Source organism: Colobus angolensis, unplaced genomic scaffold, assembly GCF_000951035.1.
Source record: "Colobus angolensis palliatus isolate OR3802 unplaced genomic scaffold, Cang.pa_1.0 Scaffold56, whole genome shotgun sequence".
Classification (NCBI taxonomy): domain Eukaryota; kingdom Metazoa; phylum Chordata; class Mammalia; order Primates; family Cercopithecidae; genus Colobus; species Colobus angolensis.
In genome coordinates, this window is record NW_012119154.1 from 1,426,613 (window position 1) to 1,436,107 (window position 9,495).

Below are 9,495 nucleotides of genomic sequence, written 5' to 3' on the forward strand. Positions count from 1 at the left end.
TGTGCAATTCAAGCTCATGTTATTCAAGGATCAACTGAATATTTTAGACCTGATTTTGACTTTCTCTTCTCTCGCATTCTGTTATTTTTTACTCCAGTATCAGTTTTAATTAGGGTTAGGGGCAATATGTTATAGTTAATGCAAAAGCAAACAAAACTTAAGACTCAATGAAAAAATCTCACGTAATATCCTGGTATGCCTAGTGATAAAGGTAATATTATTTTGTTACATAATTCACAGGAAGCTGTTAGAAAGCAAGGCAAAATAAGAAAGTATGTTTTATTATTTTGTTTTAAGTACATTTCAGTACTCAAATATTAGAATAGCCTCTTAAAAACTGAAATAATTAGGTTTTGCAATGTACTTTGCCCCATCTTCAAAATATGACAGTACCCCAGCTAATGAGGTATAACAAAAAAATTAATGTGATTGTCGAATGAAGTATTTAAGTTAGGGTTGGTATAGTTAGGTGTGGCACAGTGAAAGGCACTCAGCCTGGAGTGTCAAAAGGATTAAATTTATTACATCCAGATCCCAGAGAAGAGGGCAACATGCCTCACAGGGCCAACCAGAAATAGGGAGGTGTCCAGTACAGGTGCACTCAATTACTAGGTAGAGAGCAAGAGGGAGAGACTGATGGGCTGAAGCCTAATTTATTGGGGTCCAGGGCATTACCCGGGTAAGTTTCTGGCAACAGGCTTGAACGGGTTAACCTGAAGTCTTAATCTGAGGCTAAATACAGAACCTAGGGTATTACATTACCAGGTTTAAGGCAAAAAGTAAAGTGGTCAAGAAGTTCAGGGTATGGGGCCTTGTCTATCTAGAACAGAAAAATGGGAAGTGGATAGAATACTGCCTCTAAATGAAGGTCTAAGAAAACAAGACAGGGACAGGACAATGAGATAGAAGCCAAAGCAGTATTAATATGAATCATAATCAGAATGATGACAATAATAGTTTGTGAGCAGTAATCTCAGTAATTGGGACAACTGCTATTGCTCACAGCTATTCTTGTCTGCTTTCATTGTCAAATATTTTTATACTGTTGAGTTGCTACATGAGTAAGTTTTGATGCATTACATATATGTGTTATTAAATATTTACCCTCATTAGTTGGTAACTATGGTTTTCTTCTAGTGCTTTGTGTAGTTTTTGTTTTCAATGTTTTTAGACTATATACATATACTACATAGACTGCCTGTTTATTAATACATACTTGCCTGTTAAAAATTAAGGCTTGGTACATAATTTTAATACCATAATTATACTTGTTGCCAAGGTATTTGAGTGCATCTCTTATTTGTCCAAGCATTTCTTTTTGTTGTCAATTTTACCTACTATCATCAGTGACTGTATTCTGTGTTTCTATACTACACTGCAGTCATTTTCAACCAAACACTGCAAAGTCTAAAGATCTCAAAGAAATGAACTACTAGCAGTTAGTCTGAGATACATAATCTTGGATAGATAGACATCATGTGACTCTTCTTGCTGCCACATTTGTATCTACACGTTAGTTAGGATAGATTTTCTGATGGTTAATTCTCTAGCTTTCAAAATATTAGTAATTTAAAGGCAATAATTTTTATAACCTAAACCATATCAATTAGATCTGAACCATAGACCTATCAATGGAACCCATTTCTCTGTTTGGTGGTATGTGAGTAATGCAACTGAATCATATTTATGTCTCACTGTATACCATCATTGTGTCATGTATTTGCCATTTTGAATGATATGCCAGGAAATGTTTTCTATTCACTCATTACATTTAAAAACCTTTTTAAAAAATTGTGATTTGCCATTAGCAATTACAGGTGACTATGGAAAAACCAGATCCCAAATCACACAATCTTAACACAGAGTTTCAATTTTGTATCAGGTCATCACAGTAATCCTGTGAAAAAGTGGAAATCCATCATAATGTTTTGTAATTTGAAGACACTGGGAGGGTCAGAGATGCTAAGTCACAGCCAATGTGGCACTGCTGTCCATATCAAACACGTTCTTGAATTCTAGTCTCTGATTGTAAGTTCAGGATTCTTTTCAGTGTATATAATAAAAAGATAAAAATTAAAAATAAAAACTTTATTATAGGTTGTTGACTTACTTAATCTTACAGAGTATTATTTATCAAAAATACTCATTTGAATTGATAACATTTCATAACTATATGCTTTACTTAGTGAATGAAATTGGTTACAATAAAATATGAAAATATGTTCATTTTGTATTGAACATTGGCATGCCTTCAGGGTTTGTTTTACTTTTACTCTGCTTTTGAGTTTATAATTTTAATCTGTTACAAGTAAAACATATTTGTCTAATCATTTTTGTTGATTATGTTAAATTCTTTTATTTAAAATTACTAACTTAGTGATTATAAATTTAAGATGGGTTCATATGGAGAATTTGGAAGTACATTAAAAAAAATAAGTAATAGGTCATCCCACCATCGGGAGATGACAAATATTGATGGGTGTGTTTGTGTGTGTGTGTGTGTGTATACACACATATATTCACTCATCCTTACAGGAAAATTTATATAAATGGTTTTTTTCAAAGAATAAAATTGAGAGTGTACTCTTTATTTAGATTATCCTCTTATGTAGTATGTTAACTCTATTTCCCATATTCTTTGATATCATGATTTTAAAATTTGTATTATATCAATTTAAACAAACCATATCCCATTCCTTCACCTCTATTTTCATTGACTTGCTCTACCTTCTTCCTATTTCTGTAGTAGTGTGGGAATTATGCACTTTATTTTTATTTCTGTGTTGGGATTTCCTTAATGTTGTTTTTGTGATTATTTTTCCTAAGCATGTAAGAAACACCTTCTTCTAAAAATTATTATCTACAATTATTACTACAATAGGAGAGAAAAAGTAACCTTTAATAAAGGAAAGTTTTGGTTAATACTAGAGACTTTATCTCACTAAATGAAATAAAGTGTTGATAATAATAAAAATAGGTCTTTTAAGTCCACAGGCGTCAGTGAGAAATACTGTGGTGGAATAACTTTAGAAGACAGATTGCCAAAGAACGGGCCCTGCTGCTGAATAAAATGTGGTGATCCTATGTAAGGTTTAAGCCTGGGGCATGCAGTAGAACACCTATGATGCTTCAAGGATGTTTTGAGAACAGACCTCATCTTGTGGCTTCCCAGAAATAAGTATGGGAAGCTTATTTGGGATAGCCAAAAATCATGGTCTAAGAACATTGCTAATACTACACTCACCACCCTCCAAATCTCATAATGAAGAATTTAGGTCCATGAGAATTTCTGGCCAGGTGTCTGAAGATGGGAGATTAGGTGGTACTGCTTCTCCCATCTATTCTGGCCATATACAATAGATAAGACTTTGTCCTTCTTCAAGTATTTGGCCTTGAATGTGTAGTTCAATTGTCTTTCATGAGTTAGTTAAGAAAGATTGTGAGAACATTTTTCTTTTGGCTTGTAACTCCCTAACAACTTCCAAGTCCAGAAAACCCTCTTGATCATCTTTAAATTAATAACTATTTGAATTTAAATCAAGAATAAAGAAAAAGAAATACATTGGTGTCTCTATTATAAGATGGTAAATTGAGAAAGTTTTTCCATCTTTTCTTCCTGGAGGAGAATATGGGATAGGATAAACTCCAGATATTGTTTAGAATAATCTGCAGCTTTCAAAGTAGGCTATTACTGTTGACTTATTTCATTCTAGATTATTACTATTTAGTAACGTTTCATACATTATTTTGATATTTGTATATAATTTTTTGCCCTGTTGTGAGCAATTATTTTCACCTGGGATAGAAGTCTCTTTCATTAATTTCTCAGATGTGATTTTGTTTTCTGATTTCTTCCCTCTCTGATCTCACTTATGCTAGATCTTGCTATAATTGCTCAAAATTTCTGGCCTATAGATAGCACTCTTACCTGGTTTCCAGGGCCAGTGTAACATTTTCCCCATCTTTAGTTTCTGATATTAATTTCAATAGGAATTGGGGATGGAGAAGCTCAAAAATATGGATTCAATTTACTCTAATGAACCAGGCCCTGAAAACATGACTTTATTCTCAGTACCCTTTTCTGATGTAAGAGTAGATCCTAATCTATTTACATTTAATATTATTTCTATTTTTATACATTTAATTTGTTTCTGAATTTTGCTTTAATTAATAATTTAAACAAGTTAATTTGTATCTAAACTTTATATCTCAAAAGTTTTCTCTGTTTTGTATTTATTTCCTCTTAACTCTAGGAAACTCAATAATATGCCATTTTGAGACAGCTTATAAAGTGACGCAAAAAAAATGGAAGATAAAGGGAGAATAATGCGGCCGGGCGCGGTGGCTCAAGCCTGTAATCCCAGCACTTTGGGAGGCCGAGACGGGCGGATCACGAGGTCAGGAGATCGAGACCATCCTGGCTAACATGGTGAAACCCCGTCTCTACTAAAAATACAAAAAACTAGCCGGGCGACGTGGCGGGCGCCTGTAGTCCCAGCTACTGGGAGGCCGAGGCAGGAGAATGGCGTGAACCCGGGAGGCGGAGCTTGCAGTGAGCTGAGATCCGGCCACTGTACTCCAGCCTGGGCGACAGAGCAAGACTCCATCTCAAAAAAAAAAAAAAAGGAAGAATAATGGTGGCTAGTTTTAGGTCAGAAAACTAATCTGTTGGAAGTGTCCTTGTCTCCTGCTCTCCTGCCTCTGCATAATTCAAACTGAGAACTGTGGAGAAGGACTTATTTTAAAAAGGTGTAAATTTCAATAAGACATTTGTATTTCTGAATGCCTATAGTGTGTATCATTTCAGAAACTTATAAGAATCAAATCTTTAGCTTATAAAGGAGACATGTTGTGAGTTAAATAATATTTATTAAATATTTATTACAAGCCAAACTGTATTCCTAATAGTAGTAAGACGGGAAATAAAATAGATAAGACAAAATTATTGTTCTTGGGCCTATAGTGGTTTCATGGAAAAGCAAAGACATGCAGTTTTGAAACTTTATAAGTATCAAAATGTGTTAGCCAAAATCTATCTGTACAATTTAAAAAATTAACAAATGAGTAAGAAGTATTGGTGACTGATTGAAATGGACACTGATCCAGTGTTTGAAGGTTGGGTTGTGGTCATCACTATACCAAATTAATGGATTCTGGGATGGCTTTGTACAGCCTCTTTTATTCTTATTATATTTACTTTCAATTACTCAAGTAACAGCTGCATATATATTCACAAAATTCAAAAAATAAAGACATATTTAGAATAAAATGGATAGGTTTTTGTTTTCTCATTTCCCTCTCTGGAAGTAACCACTTTGTATATACTTCAAAAATATTTATATACATAGAAATATGTGGCTATATTTTGTGTTTTTTAGTAATTCTGGAAATTGAACCACATTGTATGTTTTGTTCTGCAAGCACCTTTTTCTTAACTTAATCTGGAGGGTCTTTCATGTCAGTAACTATAGATCTATGCTAACATTTTAACTGCAAATTACAATTTTATGAGCTAAACAAATGAGTGTCATTGGAAAAGTTGGTTACTCAGCAGTATAGAAAGAGACCATCTGACAATAATTGGGATTTTGCAAGACTCTTAGCCTCAATTTATCATCTTCTAATTTGATGTCTTACACACATTTTTATGTGTGTGTGTATATATACACGTATATATGTATACATTATACACACACAAGCATATCATATATATGATTCTATCTTGTTTAATAGCACTTTTTAAATAACTAGGTGTTAAGTAGACTGGCAGGGATTAGAGTTGGAAGGAAGAATAAATCATTCCTGTCTTATGTGGTTCATTTTCCTACATACATTGCAAAAAGACTGATGAAAGTGAAATTAGGGCCCCCAAAATTGACCTGGGCCGTATTTCATGGCTTAATATTATCCCTGCCACAAACTGTATATCTGTAAGAGTCTATGTGGTCCTAAGTGAGGCAGAGACAGGAGTTTGTGGAGTACACACAGCTGTTAGAGAGTGTTAGAAGATTTTGTACCTGCTGGTAGCAATTTTGATCTTTTATCCTCTGCCTACTTTTTAAAGTGTTTTTTGTTTGTTTGTTTGTTTGTTTTTACTTCTTCCTTCCACTCTCAAGCTTTCTCACTTAACCCCCAAAACAGCTTGATTCACAGTTGTTTCTGTCCACCTAATCCTACCCCAAATGGAATAGACGAGCCTGACTGACAAGTGAGTTTTACTTGTGTCTTCAGCATCAGCTAATAACCCTTAGGGTATTTTGCAATCAAATTTTAGTCATATTGGTGTGTTGGAACCTAGGTACTCTGAAAAGAGATCTATAAAGGAACCAGACATGCTTTATTACCTGGAAAGTATTCCAGGGAATACTAATGGTGGAAGGTAATGCACTGAGTCAGAAAAGGAGGGTTTTCCCCAAACTTTGGTACCCAGTGGTTCCTTTAAAGTTGAAGATGTGCTCCGCAGAGAGGTAATAAAGTCGGCTCTCAAGGACTGATACTTTTCTATTTCCAAACTTCTTTCCTCAGGGTATCATAATCAAAAGCAGAGGCCTGCCTTCCTGGTCTTCACATTTTTCCTTTTATGGAAAACATTCAGCACTTTCTTGATGGCTTCATAAGCAAACAGTTCTTGAGCCATGACCTGAAGGATTTAGCTGGATGAAATTTTAAAATTAATGAATATTCAACTCTCTTATTCAAGGTTTACAAGAAGAGTGAAAGAAAAAAATTAGGGGGAATATTCATATCACTATAGACACCTGGCGGTACTGAGTGAGGGCTGGAAAAGAGTCAATGACAGCCAGAAGTCCAGTGAAAGAATGTGGGCGCCTGCATCTTCCTCATAACCACATTAAGGAGTGTGGATTCATCTGCTGTGATGGTTCATCTTTTCCCACCACTCAATTTCTCTCCTCTCATCTGCATCTTAATTACAGGTTACATGTTTCTTAAGAGTTTTCTTTTGTTGCTTAGAGATGTGTGTCATGTCTAAGCACTGAGGGTTAAGCACATGTTACTCTTGCCATCTGAAACTGACCCTGGCATGGGCAGTATTGAGATTGGAGGGCTAATTTCCACCCCTAGTAACCTTCCGCTGAGGCCTACCTGGCTGCTGGTGTTTTGTCTTACCATCCAACAGTCTCCACCATTTCCACAGTTGTGAGATGACTCAACTTCTTGGAATAGTTTGCTAGTCAAGAGCCAACCTTACCCCTCTATGGGTATCTAGTGGTGAAAGTGGATGACGGTTACTCTCAACTCATCATCCTGAGAACCAATGACTGTGCCAAGCATTAGAAGTGCACTCACAAGAATTTAAAATATTCAGAAATTTACTAACAAGAAGTTGATCCTTCTTTACACCTGAATAGGGGATGGCTAAGAAGAAATAAGAAAGGCATCGAAGGTGAAAATGACAGGAAAAGGAAGGTTTTAGAGAAGAGTAATTTCTTCTTTTATCCACTACTTTGAGAAAAATCATAAAAACAGAAATTTCCTTTTGAGGATAGAAACTGCTAATTGTACCAGAATCTCAGCATTCATGATTTTAAATATGTCTGAAATTCTGTTATGCTTTTTACTTTTAAGAGAAGGAAGACACAGACACTTTAATACCTTAATTCTGAAGAAAATCAAACGGTTCTGGAAACAAATTTGGATTTTTGCAGTTGAAGAATTAAATCAAGTGAAATCCCTTCATCCCTAGCATCATTTCCTATACTTTTCTGGAATTTACTAGTATTTGCAACTATAGGCTTTGTTCCCATCTTTAGTTTCAGAGCCAGTCCTCTTTGAAGAATGAAGCTTTTCTTTCTGCCTTCCACTGTGGTGGGAGGGGTGCATTAAGTCCCCTTTCCAAGTATACTGCCCTGAGAGTGAGAGTCATGAGGCTCACCAAAGAGAAACCTGAGAGTCATTAAGGCAGAATCCCAGTATTTCTCACTGTCCTGCAATGACCCAGTTCTGATCATAGGATTCTATAGCATCAAGGTACTTTATTGACTAGCCTCCATAGAACTTTTCTTCTTTCCCATACCTGTCCTGAGTTCCTCTGTAAAGATTGTAGTCTTCAGAGTTTCCCTATTGCTTTAGCCTGGCTTTACTTTGCTCTTAACAGAGCCCCTTTTGGCGAATGATCTAGACACTTCCCATAACTCAGCTACCTGTCTGGTTTTCTGAAGTTTAGTCATTTCCTCTGTTGCAGACATTGAGCCTGGTCCAACTTCTGAGACCCCTTGCAATATTATATTATACTAGAGGTTGCAAACTCACATAGAGACCTCTGGATGGAGAGGGCTGGGTAAAAACCAAGGTGGACTGGAAAGAGCATATTTCATTTAAACGAGGTAGTCACAAGCCATATCTAGCTGATAGCTGCAATTTCAAGAGAAAAAAATGATCTGAATTTTGGTGTGAAATTTCCTGATTTGAAAATGTTTGTGGCCAGGCACAGCAGCTCACTCCTGTAATCCCAGCACTTTGGGAGACCAAGGCAGGTGGATCAGGTGGATTGCTTGAGCCCAGGAGTTCGAGACCAGCTGCAGCAACATGGTGAAACCCCATATCTACAAAAAAATACAAAAATTAGGAGGGTATGGTGGGGCATGCCTGTAGTCCCAGCTACTTAGGAGGTTGAGGTAGGAGGATTGCTTGGGCCTGGAAAGAGGAGGTTGCAGTGAGCGATGATTATACCCCTGCACTCCAGCCTGGGCAATAGAGTGAGACACTGTCTCAAAATATATATACATATTCACAACTAATTCTTTTTTTTTTTGAAATAACACATGTGCTGAATAAATTCCTTCTGTAGCCTGACCTATGACACCTGACCTATGACTGTATATGTGCGATTTCTATTTCAGACCATGTTCTTAAACGCTGGAATAACCTATGTGTCTGTGCTTTTGTCTAGGTGGATAAACCTGTGCTGTCAGTCTGTAACCCCAGGAAATCGCCTCACTATCTTTTTTTAGCCAAATAGATAGTTGGTCTCCAGGAACACCCTGCTTCCCCTGTATTTTCCATCTTGTGTGTTGGGTAACAACGTATTTCCCAAGGAGCATTTCCTTCGCAAACATGATTTTTCCGGCCCAGGAAATTATTATTAAACAACTCTAGCTTACTAAGTACTGTGATGTTGCTTTAAGATATAAATATCAAATATCTATGACACATTGCCTTTGTTCTCTACCTTGCATGGGGGACACAACCTAAAGTGACCCTCCAATAAGTAATATCTTTGCATAATCTGCTCCCCTTGAGAACAGGCAAAACCTATGACTGACTTGCTGCTAAGCAGTAGAAGATAGCAAAGGTGATGGGATGTCAGTTTCTTGATTAGATTGAGTTAAATGGCAGAGGTGGCGGGGAAGGGGGGTTATCACACCCATGATTGCATTATGTTATAGAAGCGGCCCTTTGAGCAGACTGGAAAAGAAGATCTCCTACTGGCTTTGAAGAAACAAACCATCATCCTGTGAACTTTCTTTTTCTTTT